General features: G+C 44.1%; 1 long non-coding RNA gene across 1 annotated transcript; it reads left to right on the top strand.

The window, feature by feature from the left end:
* The first annotated feature begins 20,873 nt into the window (after positions 1-20,873).
* On the top strand, positions 20,874-25,439 carry LOC142718073 (uncharacterized). The gene is made up of 5 exons (XR_012872256.1): positions 20,874-21,004; positions 21,404-21,524; positions 24,650-24,771; positions 24,883-24,981; positions 25,070-25,439. It is a non-coding gene; the product is annotated as an uncharacterized LOC142718073 (long non-coding RNA).
* The last annotated feature ends 740 nt before the right edge of the window (positions 25,440-26,179 follow it).

Raw genomic sequence — 26,179 nt, forward strand, 5'->3', positions numbered from 1 at the left:
GGCTGGGAGGCTGAGGAGTGGGAGAACCTATCACAGCCTCGCCAGACGGAGCTAGCTCCCACCCTCTGTCTATTTATACCTTCATTTCCTGCTCCTCCTTTGCCTGTGATTCTGTCTGGTTTCCTGGCTTTGCTGCTCCTGCTAATATTATCGACCTCTGTTTCCAATTGACCCTGGCTTTACTGACTACTCTCCTGCTCTGCGTTTGGTACCTCGTACACTCCTGGTTTGACTCGGCTCGTTCACTACTTTTGTTGCTCACAGTGTTGCCGTGGGCAACTGCCCCATTTCCCTTAGCTTCTGTGTACCCTTGTCTGTTGGTCTGTCGTGCACTTATTGAGCGTAGGGACCGTCGCCCAGTTGTACGCCGTCGCCTAGGATGGGCCGTGCAAGTAGGCAGGGACTGAGTGGCGGGTAGATTAGGGCTCACCTGTTTGCCTCCCTACCCCGTCTTTACAACAGCCTTACTTATTTTAACAATTTGATTCCTCCTATTACATCCCGCAAGAAGCAATGCTTCTAGGGGAGAATGCCTCCGTACGTATGGAGTGCAATGGAGCATGACACTTTTATTACCTCTATACAGAACATAAACCTGTATTTTATTATTTGAATGTTATGTTGTAATTTTCCAGTGAAAAGATTGTGTTGATTCAGACTCCAGTAAGAACGTTGGGGTGCTGACCAACATTGAGCACCTGTGACTCTACTTTGAAATGTCTAGTAGATTCAGAACCTCTCTCTCTCTCTCTCTCTCTCTCTCTCTCTATATATATATATATATATAGCAAACAAGAAGGCAGCAGCACTCACATAAGAATAATCGACCAGGTGCCCAGCAAAACGTCCCGATCCTCGGACGTATAATAATATATAGAAGAAGAAAATTTGCAGCACTCCAACATGAAAAAAGTGGTGGTTTATTCAATCCAAAACAACAGCAACGTTTCAATCCTACAATAGGATCTTTATCAAGCCTGGCTTGATAAAGATCCTATTGTAGGATTGAAACATTGCTGTTGTTTTGGATTGAATAAACCACCACTTTTTTCATATTGGAGTGCTGCAAATTTTCTTCTTCTATATATATATATATATATATATATATATATATATATATATATATATATATATATAAACTCTGATCAATTAGGATTACTAAAACACAGATAAAATTCTAGATTATTGCCTGTATAGATGACAATAAGGGAAATAATTGCTATCTACATAATTGCTATCGACATACTACATTGGGGCCCCTTCCTGTGCTCATACCATCAAATGCACCTCATTTGGAGTCTAGAGTGCCCAATACTTGTTCACCCACCTGACCACGCAGCTGTTATAGGAGATAAGATAGTCTCCTCCAGTCCGATATTCTCCTCTCTTGTCTGCTAATGTTACAAAGCCTATGAAGAGGAGCAGCACTGTTCAAGTTATTTTCCTTATTGGGGACAAACTGGGCTTAGCCCACATAGATGGTTTTACATAAAATGGGGACCTGACAAGGTCATGCAAATCGGTAATTTTTTTTACAGTTTTTCTTGTAATTTCAGCCAACATAATACCGACAGTCTGCCATATTGTATAGTACTATGTATACTGCCAAACACAGCCATATAGTACCACCATACAGTACTCAAATATTAAGTAACATCTAAATAAAATTGCCATATAGTTCCCACATAATATTACCAGTCTGCCAAATAGTATAGTACTGTATATACTGCCATACACAGCCATATAGTACCACCATACAGTACTCAAATATTAAGTAACATCTAAATAAAATCGCCATATAGTTCCCACATAATACTGGAATTAAATTCCAAATAATATCAACATACACCAATTAATACTGTGTGGTTTAGTTTGCTCCTGGGGTTCTTGTCCTTGGATCTCCAGTTTGCCGCTATATTAAACCCCTCTTGCCATCCCCCCTGTGGGACATCATAGCCGCTGCATGGGTTGTCTCAATAGTATATACTCCCTGTCTTATTTTATCACACGCGTGCTCATTTGGTTTCCCAGAGAAGTTGTATCCGGAGACTTGAGGTTTCATGATTTGCATGTTCCTGATTTACATATTAATTCTCTATTTTCTTAGTGACTTTCCTGTTATATAAACACTTGGTCTTGATCGTCACTGATCAGTGTCTGTGATAGACCAGGGAGGGAAACATGGCGTCTCTGAAATATCTGCTCAGTCTTATTTATATCTTCATTCATGGTATTCTATGTCTTATATCTGCACTTGGCTTACGTTTATCTTACTTTATTCCTTATTATTATAGTTTTCTATCATTTTTTCATTGTAACATTCTCATATCTTACTTGTATTTTGGATGTGTTATTAATGATAAGTTCTTGTTGTGTTCTAAGTTTCCAGTGGAGAGATTGTGATGACCCAGACTCCAGGTTATACGTCTGTGTCCCCCGGAGATACAGTCACCATCTCATGTACAGCCAGTTCTGGTGTAGGCGGCTACTTACACTGGTACCAACAGAAATCAGGACAACGGCCAACACCTCTTATCTATGCTGCAACCACCCGAGATATAGGAGTCCCGGACCGGTTCACTGGATCTGGATCTGGTTCTAGTTACAAATTAACAATCAGTGGAGTGACAGAAGACGATGCAGCAGATTATTACTGTCAGCAGAGTGCGGGCTATCCTCTCACACAGTGATACAGAGCCGCACAAAAACCTCCTTCCTCACAACGAAAAGTCATTTTACTAAAACTTGATCTAGACATAAATAGAAATGAAACCACTTGTGCGTTCAGTGGTTTGTTACAGTTTTAGATCAGCTGGCCTCAGATAAATGTGACATAATACAAATCTAAACCATCAAGCGTGACTGTGATATTGAGCTGGTAATGACATGACGGGCTCACTGGATGCTGCTATACACCACACAAATATAACACACTTATGTCCCAGCGGAAAATAAAAATGTCCCCGTGCTCTCAGATCCTCATGTAAACCTTTGTAAAACCTTTCCCCCTCAAAATATATTTATGTGCTGCAGACGTCTCCTTTTAAACGACGGCATTCAATGATAACAACTATGATTGTCTGCCATGTGACAGAGGAGCTGCAGCCCGGTCATAGTCACTGTTTCCGCAGGCCTGATAGCTCACTCCTGCACACTGCTTGACTCAATGCCGAGGCTCCTGTAATCACAGGACTTTATTAGCTAGCAAGTCCCCTCTACAGATACACATACGGCTTGTGATTCCCTGTTTGGGCAATCAAGTATTTTAGATATTTCCCTGTCTCCCTCACTATATCTATCTATCTATCTATCTATCTATCTATCTATCTATCTATCTATCTATCTATCTATCTATCTATCTATCTATCTATCTATCTATCTATCTATCTATCTCATATCTATCTATCTATCTATCTATCTATCTATCTATCTATCTATCTATCTATCTATCTATCTATCTATCTATCTATCTATCTATCTATCTATCTATCTATCTATCTATCTATCTATCTATCTATCTATCTATCTATCTCTATCTATCTACTCTTGAAACTGACATCAGCAGGGAGGAAGTAAAGGGCTGCAGTAATTCAAGTTTCTCACTATTCTGACCCATGGAGTTTATGAAAGAAACCAGGGCCTGCTCCAGGTTTATCTGCGCCCGGTCACAGTGGCCCCTTATGCCTCAACATCTTTACACTTTACTATGCACCCATAGTTTTCTATACAACAATAATTATGCCAGTGGCACTAAGCGCATGTTGACACGTGACGTTCTCACTGTTGTTTTTTGTCACATTTTCTATTTTCTCAGTTTTTTTCTATTTTTGGTGAAAATTACATAAATATATTTTCCTGTTATTTTAAACCAAAGAACACAAATAAAAACCTGTGGTGAAAATGCCATGTGTGAACATTCCCTTTGAAGGAGAGAGGCAGCTCATGCCACAAAGTTGATAATTTAGCCTTTTCACTGTTGGAAACTTGGCTACTTGTTCAGTTGGCCAGAAGATTTTTTTTTATTTTTTCCTTCCCACATTATATCAGTTCTAAGTTTTTTTTTTATTTTTAATTTGCCTTACCTGTATGAGGTCTTGTTTTTTGCAAGAAGATCTATCGTTTTTAGAGGCCATTTTGCGATACTTAAAGGTGAGTGTTTAGGAAAATACAGAATAAAAACCCATTCCACCATCTTTATTTACACCATTTACCGATCACCAGATCTAATGTGTGTCTAGTGTTTTATTTTTTGGTAACCTTAACATTACTTTTTTCAATGCCTTTTGATGTATCTTTTGTGACAATAAGTAAATAGTATCATATTACAAAAATGATGTGTTCTCAGCCGTGTTTTATTATTGTTACCCTTATCGATTATTAATAAATGGCAGAAATGTTACTCGCTAACTATCTCTGGAACATCTCTGGATTTCTGTCACTTTATAATCAAAAGAACATGACATCCTATTCTGTAACATTCTGAATGACAATATTAAAAAAATATGTTTTAACCCCTTCCCGCCGCAGCCCTTTTTCAGATTTTCATTTTCGTTTTTTCCTCCCCACCTTCCAGAAGCCATAACGTCTTTATTTTTCCGTCGATCTAGTCCTATGAGGGCTTGATTTTTGCGGGACGAGTTGTAGTTTTTCGTAGCACCATTTATTTTGCCATATAATGTACTAGGAAACGGGGAAAAAATTATTTTGTGGGGTAGAAAATGAAAAAAAACAGCAATTCCTCCATGTTTTTTTGCGCGCCGTTTTTACGTAATTCACTTTGCAATTACAACAACATGTTAACTTTATTCTGTGGCTCAATACGATTACGGCGATACCAAATATATTTATATTTTACTAATTTTATAAGTAAAAACCTAAGTGTAAAAAAGAAAATGTATTTATGATCGCCAAATTCCGAGAGCGATAACTTTTTTATTTTTCCGTCGATGAAGTGGTATGAGGGCTTATTTTTTGCGGGATAAGCTGTACTTTTTAATAATACCATTTTGGTGTACATGCGACAGTTTGATCACTTTTTATTTCATTTTTTGTGGGAGATTAGGTGAAGTGTCGACTGCAACAAACAGCCGACACCGGCATCGTATGGAGCGGGTTCACTCCGTGAGCCCGCTCCATACTTCCCCTACCCGACTTCAGCGTATGGATACGTCAAATGTCGGGAAGGGGTTAATTTTTGTACGTGATAAAATAGCAATTAGAACCCAAAACTGGACTGATGAGGAACAAAAACTCCCAGACTACAGTCTACCTGCGGGTGCCTCTGGTTTGGCATGTTTCAAGTCCCTATAAAAGGTCAGATATTGACTTACAGGACAGTCCCTTGTAGGCGGCACCGGGGAGACAATTTTCTTAAAACTACAACTTGTCCCGCAAAAATCAAGCCCTCATAGTACTATATCGACGGAAAAATAAAGTCGTTGTGGCTTCTGGAATGTGGGGAAGAAAAAACGAAAATGAAAATCTGAAAGTTGTTTACGGCGGGAAGGGGTTAATCAGGGGTAACAGCAGTCGGACTCCCATCAGACACTGGTGGCTTATCCCAGTAACTTGCCATAACTTGCTAAGATGAGAGACATCTGTAAAGTCTCTGTGTTGCGGCACTTTCTGCCTCTGCATAAGACCTCACATGTTCTTGGTTGTCCTGAATGTCCTTGTGGGTGATTCTGTTCTGTTTAATACGTTATTGTTATTCGTTTTGGACCCAGGACATCCGCAGGCTTGTAGCATCATCATTTCTGCATGTAGATACCAACCATGAACATCAAACAGAACAGATGACTGCAGAATGTTGCCTAATGGTAATTGCTCCAAGACACCCCGGCCTTCAGAGTCCCAGATATCAATTGGGTTAACCCCTTAATGATCAGGCCTGAAAACGCCTCAATGACCAACTAAAATGTTTTGTTTTTTCCTCTTTCCAGCAGCCATAACTTTTTTATTTTTCCTTTGACGTGGCTGTATGAGGCCTTATTTTACATGGTAGAGGTTGTATTTTATTTGGCGTAGTTTTGGGGTAGAAAAAAAATGTACTGTGTAAGTTATATCATTTATTTTTGCAGTGTGAATATAGGAAAAAGCGATTTTCTGCATTGTTTAGTTTTTTTTTTTACTTTTTATCCCATTCACGTTTCATGCTAAAAAAAACCTGTTAAATTATTTCTTCAGGTTATAAAGTCGTGTAGATACCTAATATATGTAAGTGTTTTTTTTTGTTTTATGTAATGTATGAGCAATAAAATGGATTTTATGCAAAAGAATAATTTTTTTGAAACTTTTTTTTATCTTTTGTGTTCCATTTTTTTTTTTTTTAATTCCATGGATAACTTTATTTACAACTTTATTTTTTTAATTATAATGCTTTAGCATATTCCGTATACTAATACATTACACTGTGTCACTATGACACAGGCTGCTGATAGGGCAACACATGGTGAGCACTAACATCAGGCTTATAGAACAGACCACCCTGGGGTCTGACTGCAGAGGGCTCCCCCAGTCTCCAATTGCATCACTGGTGACGTGATCAAAATGGGGAGTCCTCCTTCATCATGCCAGGGACCGCGACGATCAAAGGGTTAAACAGCTGGGGGGTCAGAGTTTTTTCCGACCCCAGCTGTCTTCAGCAGCCTTCTCTATGTTGAGGAGCTGTTAGTAACAGTGGCGTAACTACCACCGTGGCAGCCGTAGCAGCTGCTACGGGGCCCGCGGCATGAGGGGGCCGTGTCGCCCGCCGGCACGGGCCCCCACCATGGCCGGAGACTCCGCTATCAGCCGCTATGGCTGCTACAGAGCGACGCCACTGAACACTACGGCAGAGCAGGGAGGTATCTCCCCGCTCTGCCAGTAAACAAAAGACATGTATCCCCTCTCCACAGGATCTCCACAGGACAGGGGATACATGTGTGATCGCTGGCAGCGATAAGGAGAACGGGGGACCGAAAGTCCCCTGAAGTTCTCCATCACAAACCTCGGACTTCCGGGATCTGTGTCGGCAGCTCCGTGGAAATGAATGGAGCGCCAATCGCGCTTCTGCGCATGCGTGACCAGCGCTCCTTTCATTTTTATTGAGCTGCGCAGACGCCGGAAGTCCGAGGTTCCCCGTTCTCCCTATCGCTGCCAGCGATCACACACGTATCCCCTATCCTGTGGATAGGGGATACATGTATTTTGTAGGACAGCCTGTAGGTCGCATTTTTTTGGGGGGTTGGAGACGCTGAGTGAGAGTAATCCAATAATGGAGTAGCAACAGGGAAATCAAGTTCCCCCTTCTTCTTCTCTGTGTCTGTTGTGCCTTAGAAAGATAAAGGCTGCTGTAAACACAGCCTCAGAGGGCATATTTCCCGTCGCTGTCATCCACAGGCTGTACTAAAGATCCACGTTCTACGAATACATAATAGAGCACCCCTAGAAGTCGACTGGCTTATACTAGGGACATACACAGGTTTTTTTCTCACGGTTTCATGCGGGAACATAAGAGAAATAATTGGGATACAATAAATTGCATTCTGAATTAGAGAAATGCTCCTCCAGAAACATTTCTTCTAGAGGAGTATACAGATGCTGTCAGTATACAGATGCTCTATGGCGTTCCCTACAGGGGGGGGGCTGTATGGCGTTCTCTACAGTGGGGACTGTATGGCGTTATCTACAGGTGGGCTGTATGACGTTATCTACAGGGGGGGCTGTATGGCGTTCTCTACAGAGGGGGCCGTATGGTGCGATCTACAGAGGGGGCTGTACGGCGCTATCTACAGAGGGGGCTGTATGGTGCTATCTACAGAGGGGGCTGTATGGCGCTATCTACAGGGGGGCTGTATGGCGCTATCTACAGGAGGGGGCTGTATGGCGCTATCTACAGAGGGGGCTGTATGGCGCTATCTACAGGGGGCTGTATGGCGCTATCTACAGGGGGGCTGTATGGCACTATCTACAGGGAGGGGGCTGTATGGCGTTCTCTACAGGGGGCTGTATGGCGTTCTCTACAGGGGGCTGTATGGCACTATCTACAGGAGGAACTGTATGGCGCTATCTACAGGGGGGACTCTATGACACTATCTACAGGAGGGGGCTGTATGGCGTTCTCTACAGGGGGGCTGTATGGCACTATCTACAGAGGGGGCTGTATGGCGCTATCTACAGAGGGGGCTGTATGGCGCTATCTACAGAGGGGGCTGTATGGCGTTCTCTACAGGGGGGCTGTATGCCGCTATCTACAGGGGGGACTGTATGGCGCTATCTACAAGGGGGGCTGTATGGCACTATCTACAGGAGGGGGATGTATGGCGCTATCTACAGGGGGGCTGTATGGCGCTATCTACAGGGGGGCTGTATGGCGCTATCTACAGAGGGGGCTGTATGGCACTATCTACAGGAGGGGGCTGTATGGCACTATCTACAGGGGGGGCTGTATGGCGCTATCTAAAGGGAGGGGGCTGTATGGCGCTTTCTACAGGGGGGCTGTATGGTGCTATCTACAGAGGGGGCTGTATTGCGCTATCTACAGAGGGGGCTGTATGGCGCTATCTACAGAGGGGGCTGTATGCCGCTATCTACAGAGTGGGCTGTATGGCGCTATCTACAGAGGGGGCTGTATGGTGCTATCTACAGGGGGGATGTATGGCGCTATCTACAGGGGGGCTGTATGGTGCTATCTTCAGGGAGGGGGCTGTATGGCGTTCTCTACAGGGGGCTGTATGGCATTATCTACAGGAGGAACTGTATGGCGCTATCTACAGGGGGGACTCTATGACACTATCTACAGGAGGGGGCTATATGGCACTATCTACAGGAGGGGGCTGTATGGCGCTATCTACAGGGGGGACTGTATGGCGCTATCTACAGGGGGGGCTGTATGGCGTTATCTACAGGGGGGCTGTATGGCGCTATCTACAGGAGGGGGCTGTATGGCGCTATCTACAGAGGGGGCTGTATGGCACTATCTACAGGAGGGGGCTGTATGGCGCTATCTACAGGGGGGCTGTATGGCGCTATCTACAGAGGGGGCTGTATGGCGCTATCTACAGGGGGGGCTGTATGGCGCTATCTACAGAGGGGGCTGTATGGCGCTATCTTCAGGGAGGGGGCTGTATGGCGTTCTCTACAGGGGGCTGTATGGCGTTATCTACAGGAGGAACTGTATGGCGCTATCTACAGGGGGGACTCTATGACACTATCTACAGGAGGGGGCTATATGGCACTATCTACAGGAGGGGGCTGTATGGCGCTATCTACAGGGGGGACTGTATGGCGTAATGTACAAGGGGGGCTGTATGGCACTATCTACAGGAGGGGGATGTATGGCGCTATCTACAGGGGGGCTGTATGGCGCTATCTACAGGGGGGCTGCATGGCACTATCTACAGGAGGGGGCTGTATGGCACTATCTACAGGGGGGGGGGGGCTGTATGGCGCTATCTAAAGGGAGGGGGCTGTATGGCGCTATCTAAAGGGGGGCTGTATGGCGTTATCTACAGGGGGGCTGTAAAAAAGGCACTATCTACAAGGGGGGGTTGTGTGACACCCAGGGGAGGGGGGGGCCCCAGTCAAAAGTTTGCTATGGGGCCCAGTCTTTCCTAGCGCTCACCGGAGCCTTCATAAGCCTCTTCTACAGCGACGCCACAAGATGTCCCTGTAGACTGGGTACCTGTATGATAAGGGGTTAAACATGGAAAGGGGAGATAAATTACAAGGGTCCCCACATGTGAATGAAGCAAAATCTGTAGCATCTCCTTATAAAACCAGGGTTAAACATTGACATATAAATCCTACTAATTATTCACCACTTAATGCCTTAGTGACCAGCAATGCGTCTTTTCACGGTAGTCACTAAGGGGCCTTAGGCCAGGCCGTCGCCTTTTCACGGCAGCCCAGTCTAAGTCCTGCACAGTTGTTCCGTGCAGGCTGGAGATAACAGCCGGGCTCCTGCTCCAACGACCGCCATCAAAGTTTACTTCTATCGTGGCCATTTATCGATCGCATAGTTAAAAAAATAAGTAATAAATGTGAAATAAATATTATTAATAAAAATTACAGTAAAAAAATAAATAGAACCATTTTTGTTTCCATAAAAAGTGGTTTTATTTAGTAAAAGTGTAAAAAATAAATAAAAGTACACATATATGGTATCGCTGCGACCGTAATGACTCAAACAATAAAGTTACTATGTAATTTAAACCGCAAGGTGAACACCGTAAAAAAAAAAAACTTAAAAAGCACTGGCGAAATTGCTAGTTCTTTCCTTTGCCCCCCCAAAAAGTCATAATAAAAGTTAATCAATAAGTCTCATGTACCTAAAAACAGTACCAATCAAAACTACATCTTGTCCCGCAAAAAGCAAACCCAAAAAATCACTACATTGACAGAAAATGAAAAAAAAATGACGCCTCTTGGAAAGCGACGAGGCAAAAACAAATAATTTTAGTTCAAAAGTTATTATTGTGCAAAAGTCTACATATGTGGTATCGTCGTAATCGTACTGACCCATAGAATAGATTTACGCTGCACAGTGAACGGGATCAATTTAAAACGCGTAGAACTATGGCGGAATTTGAGGCTTTTTTTCTATTCCCCCGAAAAAATGTTAATAAAAGTTAATTAAAAAATGATATGTACCCCAAAATGGTGCCATTAAAAAGTACAACTAATCCCACAAAAAACAAGTCCTAAAACAGCTACTGTATGTCGACAGAAAAATAAAAAAGTTATAGCTCTTTGAATGTGACTATAGACAAAAGAAAAAAAAAAAAAAAAATGCCTGATCACTAAGGGGTTAATTAACACATGTTTACACTCGCAACATGGTATCCGGTATAAATAATGGATATCACCGGTGCCTGATGGACCCACTGACTTATAATAGAGTCCTAGGGGTGCCGACGTGGTGTCGTTTTCACAAAAAAATATCCATACCTCCTGTCAAATCTGACAGAATCTGCGACACTAGTTTTAAGCTGAGCCGCCGACACAGATGTGAACAAAGCCTAAGTGAAGTATTACACAGAGGAAAACGTAGGGAACTAATCTTAGACAAAATGGTCTGAATAGTGATTGAAAATCTTGGTTCACCACAGACATGATTACATTGTTCCCCTAATATCTCCACAGTTTTCATAAATCAATAATTCCTTAAAGAGAACCTGTCGCCTCTCCTGACATGTCTGTTTTGGTAATAATAGTATTCCTCATAAATAATAAATTCTGGGGCATCTATTCTTAGTACTTTGTGTTGTGCCATTCCTCTGTTGTTCCTCCTAGAAATGTATGAATAAAACTGGGTGTTAACAGTTGGGGGTGTGTCCCTACACAGACTGACAATGTCCAATCAGTGTCCACAGTGTAACAATCCCCGCTCCCCGCCCCCCATTCCTTACCTGTTCCCGGCATCCTGGTCCACGCCTCTCTCTCCTACCTCGTTGGCATCTGGTGGCCGCTCTCTCTCTGCCAATGCTCCATGCTGGGCCCTCGTGCACCAGACAAACGGCATGACAAACCTCTTCCGCCTGCCTTAACCATTTGACCTTTTTGCCATACCTAATGATGCTACAGACACTACTTCTGTTACGTTGGCAGTCACCAGGGGTGACTACTCTGGGGGTAGCGGCCTGGTGTCCCCCTGCAGCGAAGTCCGGATCCCTGTACAGGGGTTAAAGGGTGAAGACCAGGGGTTCCCTTAGACTCCTCTTACCGCTTTAGCCCCAAGTCAAATCCCTTGGTAACAAGGTGGGTTCACATCGCCATCTGCTGGCCCCGTGACAGAAAAACCCACGGGCTCCGTGATACACTGTCACAGACTGTGTACAGATGAACCTCTTTGTCAAGGGGAATGGTATCAAGAAAATATGTTACAGAATTGTTATTTCATGGGGAATACAAGTAATTACTGGAATAGACATGTCAGTATGGGGGACAGGTCCTCTTTAATACTTAATATCAATGGCTGTCCATGTAATACACGGACATGGCAGGTTCTCCAGAGTGAGGGATACTCCATGTAGCCGCTCTCTGCTCCAGACAATTTGTTGATGTTGTGATAAAGGAATTCACTTTTATTAACTTAAAATTTCTTATAGGAAAAAATAAACCAGACAACTATTGTAATGATTAAAGCTGCTTTGTTCACATTCTCTCTCCAGTTATTAGTATTACTCTGTTCTCGAGGGACTACATAGCGAAGACAAGGACCTGTAACAAAATTTGCTATAAGAGTCTTTCTATGTGTTGGTTTTTACAGGGGCTCAGAGGGGAAGGAGATCATCTCGCTACAACAATTGTAGAGACTGTCACAGAGCGCACTGCGGTAATGGAAAGGGTGTGTTACCGGCAATATGTAAGTGTGTCCTTATTATATCAGTAAGTCAGGTATGTGAGTACGAGTGTGCGGCATGTGTTCTGTGTGTGAGTGGTGAGTGTGCGCCATTTATCCTATGTGTGAGTACGAGTGTGCGGCATGTGTTCTGTGTGTGAGTGGTGAGTGTGCACCATTTATCCTATGTGTGAGTGGTGAGTGTGTGCCATTTATCCTATGTGTGAGTGGTGAGTGTACGCCATTTATCCTATGTGTGAGTGGTGAGTGTGCGCCATTTATCCTATGTGTGAGTGGTGAGTGTGCGCCATTTATCCTATGTGTGAGTGGTGAGTGTGCGCCATTTATCCTATGTGTGAGTGGTGAGTGTGCGCCATTTATCCTATGTGTGAGTGGTGAGTGTGCGCCATTTATCCTATGTGTGAGTGGTGAGTGTGCGCCATTTATCCTATGTAAGAGTGGTGAGTGTGCGCCATTTATCCTATGTGTGAGTGGTGAGTGTGCACCATTTATCCTATGTGTGAGTGGTGAGTGTGCGCCATTTATCCTATGTGTGAGTGGTGAGTGTGCGCCATTTATCCTATGTGTGAGTGGTGAGTGTGCACCATTTATCCTATGTGTGAGTGGTGAGTGTGCGCCATTTATCCTATGTGTGAGTGGTGAGTGTGCGCCATTTATCCCATGTGTGAGTGGTGAGTGTGCGCCATTTATCCTATGTAAGAGTGGTGAGTGTGCGCCATTTATCCTATGTGTGAGTGGTGAGTGTGCACCATTTATCCTATGTGTGAGTGGTGAGTGTGCGCCATTTATCCTATGTGTGAGTGGTGAGTGTGCACCATTTATCCTATGTGTGAGTGGTGAGTGTGCGCCATTTATCCTATGTGTGAGTGGCGCACGTACTGCATGTGTCCTATGTGTAATGTGATGTGTGAAATACCGAAGCTCACCTTGTAATGTTGTACAAATACAGGTACAGCACTGTTGTGGGCAGGGGTCAATGATAATGTTGGCTGCAGCTGTCCCCAGTCCGGTGGACATGAAGAACCACCGCAATCAATAAGTAGAAAGGAGAATAAACAGGGGAAATACCAGCGCTACCGACATACACATAAGTCACCGGTGATACAGAGCGGGGGAAAGAAGTATTTATTAAGCCTCATAAACCAGTGGCCACGCGTTTCAATGCCGGTCCGGCATCTTCAGTGTGTGGATGACACTTGTGTGACGTGTACAGAGTGTCAGTGACGCACGTGTATATTTTTTTTTTATTATATATACAGTATGAAGAATATATTATTCCTGTGGTTTTGTTGGCATTGAAGAGAAGGAATCTCACACACGGGTGCCCTCTGATAACAGTGTCTGCCCCTGGGCTTATTCCATGCCATGATCCCGTTTCGGGTCTAGATCTGCGAACGTTTGTTCACCCACCAGATTATCTGTCCTTTGTTGGGTAGAGGGTTGGTGAGCCCCCCCCCCCCCCCAGTCTATATTATTCCTGTCTTATTTGCTAATGTGGCAGAGAATGTGAAGAGCGACAGCCCTGTACAAGGTCAATGTTACATGATTTGCATGTTCCTGTTTTACATATTAATTCTCTATTTTCTTAGTGACTTTCCTGTTATATAAACACTTGCTCTTGATCGTCACTGATCAGCGTCTGTAATAGACCAGGGAGGGAAACATGGCGTCTCTGAAATATCTGCTCAGTCTTATTTATATCTTCATTCATGGTATTCTATGTCTTATATCTGCACTTGGCTTACGTTTATCTTACTTTATTCCTTATTATAAATATTGGTTTTCTATCATTTTTTCATTGTAACATTCTCATATCTTACTTGTATTTCGGATGTGTTATTAATGATAAGTTCTTGTTGTGTTCTAAGTTTCCAGTGGAGAGATTGTGATGACCCAGACTCCAGGTTATATGTCTGTGACCCCCGGAGATACAGTCACCATCTCATGTACAGCCAGTTTTAGTATAAGCTGGATCTACTTACACTGGTACCAACAGAAATCAGGACAACGGCCAACACTCCTTATCTATAGAGCAACCACCCGACATACAGGAGTCCCGGACCGGTTCACTGGATCTGAATCTGGAACGTCTTTCACATTAACAATCAGAGGAGTGACAGAAGACGATGCAGCAGATTATTACTGTCAGCAGAGTAATAGCTATCCTCTCACACAGTGATACAGAGCCGGACAAAAACCTCCTTCCACTCGGCAAAAAATTATTTTACTAAAACTACCGTAGCGTTCAGTGGTTACAGATGTAACTGTGATATTGATATTGAGCTGTTGATGACATTACGGGGTTAATGGAGGATAAACACCAGAAAAACATAATACACGACGGTTATAACAGAGCAGTGAAGCTGAACGTGGGGGAAAGTATATTACACCAATTATGTGCAACATTTTATTATTGCTGCCCTGACCGACAAATCAGGAACTTGATAACTTTCTGTGGAATATCACTAGATCAATGTCACCTAAAAAACAAAAACACAAGGATTTCTGCTCTGAACATAGTAAAAAATACTAATAAACATACATATATATAATTTTTTTATATTTTCTTTCATCGTGGTACATAGCAATCAGATCCCTACTCTATACTGACATGGAGCAACGACTCCCAATCAGTAATGTCTATAGATGGGAGATGGGTGTCTCTTCATTGCCAGATACTGTAATTCATCTCATGTTTCAAGGCTCTTTAAAGGCTGTGTAATAAATCAATGTCGTATGTGATTTTAAACAACTTTCAAATTTAGTTTTTTTACATTTTATGATACCGCTTCTATGTATTTTGTAAACGTAGAAGCTGTATCGTTCTCTCAGTTGATTCTGTCAGTTCAGTTGAACTGACAGCTCGGCTAAGATCGGGTCCTGCATGTCCCTGACACACAGAACACAGCTAATAACAATCACATCTGTGTTATGAATTTAGATGTAATCGATGTTAGCTGGCAGTGGCGGATCATCATTAAGGCGGGTTGGGTGGCCATGGGCCCCCTGTGATCCTACAGACCCCTTATGCTCAGAGGCGTAGCTAGCACCATAGGGAGCTCCGGCCATCGCGGGAATGTGGCAAGGTAAGTGCAATATTCATTTTTTTGGGGGGAGGGCTGCTGTGTAGAAATGTATACAAGGGGGAGGGGGGTTTTCTGTGTAGCACTATATACAAAGGGGGAGTGCTGTGTAGCACTATATACAAGGGGGAGCGCTGTGTAGCATAAAATACAAGGGGAGGGTTGTGTGGCACTATATACAACGGGTTAGGGCTGTGCAGCATTATATACAAGGGGGAGCGCTGTATGGCTCTATATACAAAGGAAGGGAGGGCTGTGTGGCACTATATACGAGGGAGGATTTCTGTGTAGCCCTATATAATAATGGGAGCGCTGTGTAAAACTATATACTAGAGAGGGAGGGCTATGTGGCACTATATACAAGGGGGGCTGTGTGTCCCTTTATACAAGGGGGGGGGCTGTGTGGCCCTTTATACAAGGGGGCTGTGTCGTACTTTATACAAAGGGGGACTGTGTGGCACTATCTACAGGGTGCTGTGTGTGGCGCTATCTAAATGGGGGCTGTGTGTGGCGCTCTTTACAAGGGAGGCTGTGTGACGCTCTCTACAGGAGGATGTGAGTGGCGCTATACAGGGGCTGTGTGTGGCGCTATCTATAGGGGGTGTGTGTGATACCTACAGGGCTGTGTGTGGCGCTATCTACACGGTCTTTGTGTGGTGCTTTCTACAAAAGGGGGGGTGTGATTCTATCTACATGGGCTGTGTGTGGCAATATGTACAGGGGGCTTTGTGTGGCACTATCTACAGGGGTGTGTGTGTGATGCTATCTACAGGGGCTGTGTGTGGTGCTATCTACAGGGGCTGTGTGTGGAACTATATACAGGGGCTGTGTGTGGTGCTATCTACAGGGGCGGTGAGTGGCGCTATCTACAGGGGGTGTGTGTGTGATGCTATCTACAGGGGCGGTGAGTGGCACTATCTACAGGGGCTGTGTGGTGCTATCTACAGGGGCTGTGTGTGGAACTATATACAGGGGGTTTGTATGTGATGCTATCTACAGGGGCGGTCAGTGGCACTATCTACAGGGGCTGTGTGTGGCGCTATCCACTGGTGTAGCTATAGGGGTCGCAGCGGTCACAATTGCGACCGGGCCCCGAAGCCAGGTGGGCCCACGGCCCCCCGCACCACATCAAAAAAAACTTACTATAGTAACTCGGGCCGCGGTTCCTGGTTCCGGATCGCAGTGGAGGTCCTGACGTCAAGGGCTGTGTGCAGCGCATGACGTCACAGCGCTATGCGCCGCGCACAGCATCGAGACGACAGAACTACCGCCACGGCTGAAGAGGAAGGTAAGATTAGCCCTGACTGGCGGGGTCCGACTCCCGGGACCCGCCAATCAGCTGTTTTGAAGTGGCCGCAGCACTCGTACGAGAGCTGCTCCCCTTCATTCCGGTCACTTCATTCCGGTCACACTGTGAATCCGTGTCGGCGATTCACAGTGTGAGCGAGTAGTGAAATGAAGGGGAAGCAGCTCTCGTACGAGTGCTGCGGCCCCTTCAAAACAGCTGATTGCCGGATCCCGGGAGACACATCAGCTATCCTGTGGATAGGCCATCAATGTTTAGGGACTGCACAACCCCCTAAGCCTACGATGTATCAGGCTTAGGGGGCCCATGAGACAGGATCACAGATTGTGTGATCCTGTCTGCTGGGCCCTGTATCTAAGCCAATCACATGGTAGGCTTAGATACATGGCCCATGCGTGATCCTGTCTGCTGGGCCCTGTATCTAAGCCAATCACATGGTAGGCTTAGATACATGGCCCATGTGTGATCCTGTCTGATGGGCCCTGTATATAAGCCTACCACACTGTAGGTTTAGATACAGGGCCCCAGCACACAGTAATCTTATACTGTATAAGATTACTGTCTGCTGGACCCTGTATCTAAGCCTACCTTGTGGTAGGCTTAGATACAGGGTCCCACAGACCGTATCACACATGGGCCCTGTATCTAAGCCTAACACATGTGTTACTAATCGTTTTTCTTGTGTGTTTTCTTACAGGTTCGGTCGTTGGACTACGGCGGATTCCAGGACTACTTCGATGACGGCTTTTTTTTTATTATCAATAAAATGGTTAATGAGGGTTGTGTGTTTTTTTTTTATTTCAATAAAATATTTTTTCTATGTCTTTGTTTTTTTTTAAACTATGTTACTACCGCCTTAGTAATGGCCGCCGGCTGATTGACAGCATCCATTGCTAAGGCGGGGTTTAGTTTTAGCCGATGCAGAGGCTAACACTAACCCCCTTTATTACCCCGGTACCCACCGCCACCAGGGGTGCTGGGAAGAGCCGGGTACCGATCCAGTACCTGACCATCTGTAGTGATGGTCGGCCACTGGTGTGGCCGCAGGCTGGTATTATCAGGAGGGGAAAGGCCAGATACAGTGGCCCTTCCCACCCTGGTAATGCTAGGCTGCTGCTGCTTTATTGTATCTGCCTGGTTATGAAAAATGGGGGGGACCCCACGTCATTTAAAAAAAAAAATAATAATAATTGGAAAGAACGATGTCGGGTCCCCCCCCAATTTTCATAACCAGCCAGATACAACACAGCAGCAGCAGGCAGCATTACCAGGGTGGTATGTGCCACTGTTTTTGGCCTTCCCCAGCCTAATACTACCAGCCTGCGGCCGCCCCGGTGCCTGACCGTCACTGCAGATGGTCGGGTACTGGTTCGTACCCGGCTCTTCCAAGTACCCCTGGTGGCGGTGGGTACCGGGGTAATAATGGGGGGTTAGTGTTAGCGTTAGCCTCTGCACCTGCTAACATTAAGCCCCGCCTTAGTAATGGAGGTTGTCAATCAGCCAGCGGCCATTACTAAGGCGGTGATAATAAAGTTTAAAAAGATACAAACACATAGAAAAAATATTTTATTGAAATAAAAAAACACAACCCTCATTAACCATTTTATTGAGAATAAAAAAAACGCTGTCATTGAAGTCCTCGTATCCGAAGTCCAACAACCGAACCTGTAAAAAAATACAAACACACAAAAATAATCAGTAACACATAAAGAAGCAAAATTATTATTCTTACCTTTCCTGGGTCCAGCACTGGAGCCGCAATGTCAGCGAGCTGAGTCCTGTATCTAATCCAATCATGTGTGATACTGTCTGCCGAGCCCTGTATCTAATCCTATCATGTGTGATACTGTCTGCTGGGCCACTGTATCTAATCCTATCATGTGTGATACTGTCTGCTGAGCCACTGTATCTAATCCTATCATGTGTGATACTGTCTGCTGAGCCACTGTATCTAATCCTATCATGTGTGATACTGTCTGCTGGGCCACTGCATCTAATCCTATCATTTGTGATACTGTCTGCTCAGCCACTGTATCTAATCCTATCATGTGTGATACTGTCTGCTCAGCCACTGTATCTAATCCTATCATGTGTGATACTGTCTGCTGAGCCACTGTATCTAATCCTATCATGTGTGATACTGTCTGCTGAGCCACTGTATCTAATCCTATCATGTGTGATACTGCCTTCTGAGCCACTGTATCTAATCCTATCGTGTGGTACTGTCTGCTGAGCCACTGTATCTAATCCTATCATGTGTGATACTGTCTGCTGAGTCATTGTATCTAATCCTATCATGTGTGATACTGTCTGCTGGGCCACTGCATCTAAACCTATCATGTGTGATACTGTCTGCTGGGCCACTGTATCTAATCCTATCATGTGTGATACTGTCTGCTGAGCCACTGTATCTAATCCTATCATGTGTGATACTGTCTGCTGAGCCACTGTATCTAATCCTATCATGTGTGATACTGTCTGCTGGGCCACTGCATCTAATCCTATCATTTGTGATACTGTCTGCTCAGCCACTGTATCTAATCCTATCATGTGTGATACTGTCTGCTCAGCCACTGTATCTAATCCTATCATGTGTGATACTGTCTGCTGAGCCACTGTATCTAATCCTATCATGTGTGATACTGTCTGCTGAGCCACTGTATCTAATCCTATCATGTGTGATACTGCCTTCTGAGCCACTGTATCTAATCCTATCGTGTGGTACTGTCTGCTGAGCCACTGTATCTAATCCTATCATGTGTGATACTGTCTGCTGAGTCATTGTATCTAATCCTATCATGTGTGATACTGTCTGCTGGGCCACTGCATCTAAACCTATCATGTGTGATACTGTCTGCTGAGCCACTGTATCTAATCCTATCATGTGTGATACTGCCTTCTGAGCCACTGTATCTAATCCTATCATGTGTGATACTGTCTGCTGAGCCACTGTATCTAATCCTATTATGTGTGATACTGTCTGCTGAGCCAATGTATCTAATCCTATCCATAGTTTATAGGGTCGTAGTGCTATAGATATGCTATGCTGTCTCATATACACACATTTTTTTGGGCGGACACATATGTATTGGGGCTATTTCCCCTGACATTTTAAGCCCTGAGGGTATGTTCACACGGCAGCGTCCGTTACTGCTGAAATTACGGGGCTGTTTTCAGGAGAAAACAGCACCGTAATTTCAGCCGTAATGGCATGTGCAGGCGTCTTTTGCTGCGTCCATTACGGACGTAATTGGAGCTGTTTTTCTATGGAGTCCATGGAAAACGGCTCCATTTACGTCTGAAGAAGTGACAGGCACTTCTTTGACGCAGGCGTCTTTTTTACGCCCCGCCTTTTGACAGCGGCGCGTAAAAAAAATGACCGTCGGCATAGAACATCGTAAGACCCATTTTAATGAATGGGTAGATGTTTGCCGACGCTTTTGAGCCGCATTTTTGGACGTAATTCAATGCTAGAACGCCCGAATTACGTCTGTAAATAGGGTGTGTGAACCCAGCCTTAGTGGCGCCCCCGGCTGCTAGTGCTGCATTGTTGGGTCACTTAGGAGACCCAGCGATGCAGCTGAAAGCTGCGGACCGTCGGCCATTAGGAGTTTGCGGGGGGGGGGGGCCCAATAAGAACTTTTGCATCAGGGTCCATGAGCCTTTAGCTACGCCCCTGGCGCTATCTATAGGGGTGTGTGTGATATCTACAGGGGCTGTGTGTGGTGCTGTCACGGTGCGGGGTGTGGACCCACTGGGCCGTACCGCGTAGCGGATAGGCATCTGGCCAACCAGGTACAATACAATGTCTATAGTCCAGAAAGGGTACCTGTGGTAATGTAGACAGTAGTGGTGATTCAGGCTCAAGATAAGGCTCTGGCAGCAGACAGACAGACACCTGGTGGGTGTAACACAGCAGATGCAGCGGAAGACACAGCTCGACTTCAACTCTAGATGGCACAGAGGCACGGTAGCACGGGATACAGGGTACAGGCAGAAGGAACGGGTACCCCTGGGAACTGGAAAACACTGAGAGACCATTTGCAAGACAAACTTTAGGTATACAACAACGCTCAGGCAAAGATCGAGAGGGCAGAGCCCTTTTTATAGTCCAGCAGCATTCTGGACTGATTGTAGATTAGCTGCAATTGTGCGCGCACTGGCCCTTTAAGGCGCACGCCCTGCAGGAGACAGTCTCTGGAGCAGGAAGTGAGTGCCGGCGTCTCCCTGTAGGCCGAAAACTCACATGTCCAAGGCCGCGGCCGTCAGAGGGTAAGTCAGAACGAGGGGCCGCAGCCATAGACGTTACACTATATACAGGGGATTTTGTGGTGCTTTCTACAAATGGGGGTGTGTGTGATGCTATCTACAGGGGCTGTGTGTGGCACTATGTACAGGGGGCTGTGTGTGGCACTATCTACAGGGGTCTGTGTGATGCTATCTACAGGGGTGTGTGTGATGCTATCTACATGGGCTGTGTGTGGCGCTATCTACAGGGGGGTGTGTGTGATGCTATCTACAGGGGCGGTGAAGGGCACTGTGTATGTGGTGCATTACTTTACAGTGTTTGACACAATTCAGGAGCACAGCGTTTGGTACTATTTCATTCAGGGGCTATTATATCTAGGGGCACAAAGTGTGGCACCATGATAATGTTATCTTCATTTATAGGTGTGAAAATGTTGGAAAGTGAGGAGCCGAAGACACCGGAGTGGCAAATTCTGCAGAAATGGGTCAGGGATGTAGAAGAAAAGAGGAAAAAAAATTACTGAAACCTGAGAAGTCGTCTTCTGTGAGTCACTTAATTTATAGAGAATCTGTCACCTCTCCTGACATGTTTATTATAGGAAATCCTGGTATTTCACAAAAAGTCTTTGTGCAGTCCAGAATTGATTGAAAAATGCTGGTTACCTGTCCCTGCACAGTGTGATACTGTCAGTATGTAGGGATACAGCCCTGTGACAAAGGGAATCACAACACCCATTTGTTAATTCTTGCACAAAAAGGTAGTGTTAACAATAGTTGCGGCAGGGCGGCGGTGGAGAAGCGGGGCCCAAGTTTGAGTAACAGCCCAGGGCCTATGGTCTAATTAATCCACCCCTGCAAGCAGGGGAAGATTTTAGCTGAGCAGTCAGATCAACATGACTGACGGTCGCGGCTTTGACAGAACGATACATCTTCTATGTACACAGGATAAATAGAAGCTATATCTTAAAAAGTACAAACATTATTTAATAAATGTTATTTTAAATATTATTTCAAAACACATAAAACATTGATTTGTTTTAAATTGCTATATATCCACGGGCTTTAGAGTCTATGTACACCTTTGCAAGACAAAGCTGCATCTTTTGCTAAATCCTGCTCCTGTTAGGTCCGCGGGACTGACGGGTTTAGTGACAGCAGGTCCTGCGCTTCAATGACATGCAGGATCCACCTCTAATATATCACATCTAGGTTATGAACTCTCAGAGACACACAGGACCCGCCGACACTGAACCCGTCAGGTCCGTGGGACTGATGGATTCAGTGAACAGTGCTAGATACAGCTGCTCTGCATGGAGAATACAGAGCAGCTGTATCTAAAAAAGTTAAAATTATTTTTAATAAAAAGTATTTGTAAAGTTGCACCGAACATGCACCTTTGTATAAAAAAAAAATATTGCCTTGCAAAGTTTGCATAGCCTTTAATTATATCTACCTGAAAATGGTGTGCAACAATATACAACTCATCCCACAATAAACATAATAAAGCTAATACAATTAGGAAGAAATACAATATATTAAGAATAATGAAGAAATATCATTACACAGAATATGAAAAACTATAAACGATGGGACAGGAGGAAGGAGTGTAACTCTATGTTATGACTCCCCCCTCCCCCCACCATACACATTCAATACAGATAATTGGTTTCCCACATAAGAGGCTTCCATTTATCCTGTAATGTTTATTGGGGATGTCTTATCACAACATTTTTCTATGGGAATAGTGGCGGTGATCAGCAAGACTCTCAGGACCCCTGGCAGACAGATGTTTTTACCCCGTAACGATTATTTGTTCTGGCTCATAGAGGAGGGTTCTGAGTGGGACACCCCCTTAATAATGTCAATATGCCCTACATAATAGGAAATATGGACAGGGGTTGTCTGTCAAACTTCCATGGGATCAGATTCACTTACTTTCCTGCAATCCAACATCCTGTCTACTTCAGATCAGTCAATTTATTTTTTAGATTTCATCTTGCTCTCGCTTCCCCTTGTACCCAATATTTTGTAATACAATTAGATAGGCAGTAGGATAAATCACAATAGAAAGAAAAACTGTCATCTAAAACCACTAGAGGTCAGACCCTTTCCACTAGAAGTCATTTCTTCGTTATCATATAGAACACTGAGAGTAAGAACTTTTCTTTTGACATCAGCATAAAGATTGTCATATACTGTAAGAAATGTCTGGATCTGTGATATCTGCACAACTTAATCTGAGAAAAGCGTGCACAGCAGATCTAGATTGTCCAATGTGTAGTTACATGGCTACATAGAAATGTATGTATTTATGATACTTGAGCCATCTAGAGTAAACCCTACGCAGAAGAACGAAAATACTGATTATTCTGTGACAGATTTGGAATTACATTATAGTCTATGTACAGATCCTCTCTTTATAAAGACCACCAGTTCTTCTGACCGGAGACCACACTTTTTGCTTGAATGCCTTTGTAAAGGCCGCATGTGTCACTAGACTTTTCTCCGTGTTGCTATTTCCCAAGTAATGAAATGCAGTGTGGGAAAGCAAGGCCTAGCAGAGAACAGGAGGGAGTCAGAGGATAAGAGAATGCTACCAAGAATTTAATCACATCTTTTGCTTTCTCCTTGCTAGCACTAATACTTCCCTTGATTGAGTGCAGCACAGGAGATAAAGGTGCCACTTACTGCAGAAGTATCCTGGAAAATAAGGAGAAGGAAGCTATGCTGAGAACTGTGGAGAGTGGAGCCATGCTGTAAACTGAGGAGAAGGGAGGCTATGCTGGAGACTCAAAACAGGGGAGCCATGCTGGGGACTAAGGATGGGGAAACAATGCTGGGGTCTGAGAAGGATACTGTACTGCAGTGCTCTTTAACCTGTGACCCCCCTCAGCTGTTATGAAACTAAAACTCCCATCATGTGCTACAGAACTGTAGTAAACTGGCATGTCACAGGTGGAAGATCACTGTGTCCTGTTTGTGTATTGAGTTTACATGTTACACAGAAGTTACGAGATTACTGTAGGTACAGGGCTGTAAAATACTTCCTATATGCAGGAAAGTAATGGAAAATGTAATAATACAGTACTGTATACTATGTGCATACTGTGTCATTGGTGACATGATTTTGGGGTGTTTCATCATTTTGTGTGTTTATTTGTGTACTGTGCTTGTTTAATAACACCAGTATATATTAATTTATTGGTGGTATTCTCAGAAAAGGTTTTCGCTGTACCTATACACTTTGAGACATAAGCTCCACTGTATGAACTTGTTTCTGTAAAATCAACATAAATCCACAAACATCCCCAAGACCATTAATATGAGTTTATGATAAAGCATTAAGGAAAAGGTCCCCATGAAGATTTTTAGTCTTGAGACCCCAGCACTGGAATGGAAATACACATAATGACTACTGTCACTATTGATGTAAAGAATATCAGAGCATGTAGTATTCTCCCTGTAATATAAGGGAAACCTCGGTGTAACCCCGACACACCCTATTATAAGGCTTAGGATCTTCATTATAGCACATGGGGGTCACCCATACTATGGACTCTCCCTATTATTCATAGTAGAGAACCTATGCAACGTGCAGCACCTGGTCTGGACAACTTACCAAGACCCTGTATTATATTGTTACACATTCATTTCTGCTGCCTCCCCCAGTTTCCAGGTCTCAGATGCTGGACCCACAGGGATCGGCTCGGTCTCTGCTCGTATAAGTGGATTCCTGATGGTATAAAAGACCTAGAAGTTCATGACGTGGAGGACGGACGTATAATACATAGGTAAATGTTGGACATGTAGAGGAAGGTCGGGGGGACGTTCATGTGTAACCGTCTGTTTTGCATAAATAAACTCTGGTCTGTTTCCTGGCTGATTTCTGGTTATATCAGCAGTTTACCCCAACCCCAGTGATCTGCGCCTGTGACCGTGTAGCATCACAAAGATGGTGTCCCTGGTATGGTCCCTATGCATATTCTACCTCTATACTGAAGGTATATGATACTGTATACTGTCCAGTATATGCGGCAGTCCTGACCACTGTATGATCTGTATAATAATCTGCTGCCTTTCTATTTACAGCCACAAGTGGAGAGATTGTGATGACTCAGACTCCAGGTCATATCTCGGCGTCACCAGGAGATACAGTCACCATCTCATGTACATCCAGTTCCAGTACTTTTTATAGTGTTATTTCCAAATATGAAGTAAACTGGTACCAGATAAAACCAGAACGACCAAAACTTCTCCTCTATTACGCCACTACTCGCCAGTCCGGAATCCCGGAGAGATTCAGTGGGACCGGGTCAGGAAATGATTTTACTCTTACAATCAATGGAGTAATGGAAGAAGATGCGGCAGATTGTTACTGTCAAAGTGATTATGGTCTCCCAGTCACACAGTGATACAGAGCCGTACAAAAACCTTCTTCATCATTTCTCTACATCTTCTTATTGGCTTTAAGATAGAAAAATAAAGTAACAAAAACACATGGCAAAGAAAATTGTAACCTTTATCAGTGACTGCTCAGTTGTAACTTACTCTTGGCTTGATCTCTGTTCACACTACTATTTTTATGTTTCCATCAGGGGTCCAGTTTTTTATGGCGGCAGGAATATTGTAGACTGCAGTGCGATTCTTGGTGTCAAAAATATTGGAACCCAACAGAACCTATTATAAATTATTGGGTCCGTCAGAATTCAAAATGATCCATTTAGAAACAGATTTGGCATACACGTCATGTCTCCCTTATGAATCAATGCAATGACGTTTATGTTACTATGGCCCAAAATAAAAAGAAAATTAATTAATATCAACTAAAGGAAAACACAACTGATCTTTTCTATTAGAGCAGCGTCACTTCGATCGATCTTGATCATTGCCTTGTGCAGCGATCAGCTGATAAACAAGAAAACACTTGTTTGTTGACTGATCGGATCTTTTATGCGAGTGTGAAAATGGTCGCTTGTCAGCAGCGCATCTCCTTGTGTAAACAGAGTATGTGCTGCCAACAAGATGGGGGTGAACGATCATATTGGGGATCATTCTTGTCCTTACTTGCGATCATTACTGCGTTTAAATGGTGCAAATAAATGCCAATCAACATGCTGCATTGTCGATCGGTGCTCATATCTGCCCATGTCAATGGACAATTGCAGATTGAAGATGTTGTCCACTGACTTTTATGGTCTG

This window comes from Rhinoderma darwinii, chromosome 1 (genome assembly GCF_050947455.1).
Source record: "Rhinoderma darwinii isolate aRhiDar2 chromosome 1, aRhiDar2.hap1, whole genome shotgun sequence".
Lineage (NCBI taxonomy): Eukaryota > Metazoa > Chordata > Amphibia > Anura > Rhinodermatidae > Rhinoderma > Rhinoderma darwinii.